The 1,260-nt window shown below is 41.9% G+C and overlaps 1 non-coding gene across 1 annotated transcript; it reads right to left on the bottom strand.

Annotated features, from left to right (window-relative positions):
* Positions 1-351: 351 nt before the first annotated feature.
* Positions 352-456, bottom strand: LOC145442109 (U6 spliceosomal RNA). Its single transcript, XR_013915961.1, has one exon. It is a non-coding gene; the product is annotated as a U6 spliceosomal RNA (small nuclear RNA).
* Between the last annotated feature and the right edge of the window lie 804 nt (positions 457-1,260).

Genomic DNA, 1,260 nt, shown 5'->3' with positions numbered 1-1,260 from the left:
TGTCTCTGGCGTAATTTTTTGTTCTCTGTATATCTCATTGAGGGTCTCCGTAAACTCTTGTATCATGGTTCTGCTGTTGAGTATGTACATTTCAGCACTTAATCCGTCTTCGCCTGGGGTTTTGTTAGGGCGTTGTTGACTGATTGCGAGTTTTACTTCGTAAGGCTTGATTTCTGCGTCTATGGACTCTCTCTGTTCTTCTGTTAGCGTTTGTTTATGCCGGCTTAAGAAAGCTTTCGCCATCTCAGTGTCGGTGTCTTTTTTGCTGTAGAGGTTTTCATAGAAATCTTAAATATGGGGTTTGGTAGGATAAGATGGCGATCATCTTAAAAACTCCAAACAGGGTGCGGTCTGGTATTATTTCGCTTCACGATTTTGCGTGTCATCCTTGCGCAGGGGCCATGCTAATCTTCTTTGTATCGTTCCAATTTTAGTATGTGTACCGCCGAAGCGAGCGTCTGGCATTTGCAGTTCCGTTATTTCCGCTCTTTTCTTCCTCTTTTTGAACTGGCCCCAAAATTGCCTCATCGTGTGCTGTTCACCCTCAATGTCATCAAGTTTGGTTAGTATTCGCAATTTTCCTTTGGTTTGTTCATATTTATAGTGGGGGTCTGGGTTTTGGGCCCTCTTGATTTGGTAGCTCTTGCCTTTCTTTGCTATGGTTTTTCTTAAGGGCATCCCACCACTCGGCAGGGGAATCGTATTGCTCGAGTTTTGGCTCTTCACTTTGGATTGTGTTTGATATAATATCCCGGTATATCGGGTCTTTGAGGATATCGTTGTTACATTTCCAGTGGCTTCTATTCCATTTTATATCTTTTTCAAATGCTAGTGAGACCATCGGGCTGAGGTGGTCTGCCACATTATTGTTTTCGATTTTGGCTTGTTTGATTTGGTCCACTAGCTCCTTTGTAACATATATGCGGTCTATTCTTGATTTTCCAAGGTGGGTAATAAAGGTGTACATTCTTGCGTTTGGGTGCTTATATCTATACGTATCAACGAGTTCGGTATCATTTTGTATCTTGTTAAAGAGTTTGATCTCTCTTCGGACTACGAACCTTGCCTTGGAGTCAGTGTCCTTCGGATCGGTTACAAAGTTAAAATCTCCACCTAAAACTATGGGGATGTCGGTGTTGTCAAGTTCCGTTTCAATTTGATTAGAAGATTAATTCTTTCTCTTCTTACTTTAGAGTTACCTCCCGAGGGGCCATAGACGTTGAATATGGCTATTGGACATTGCTCTATTTGTACGTGTAT

This window comes from Botryllus schlosseri, chromosome 6 (assembly GCF_051294905.1).
Source record: "Botryllus schlosseri isolate E-star chromosome 6, Bs_hap1, whole genome shotgun sequence".
In the NCBI taxonomy this organism is placed as follows: Eukaryota; Metazoa; Chordata; class Ascidiacea; order Stolidobranchia; family Styelidae; genus Botryllus; species Botryllus schlosseri.
Note: the sequence above shows the minus strand (reverse complement) of the source record. Positions and strands in the feature narration are given on the sequence as shown.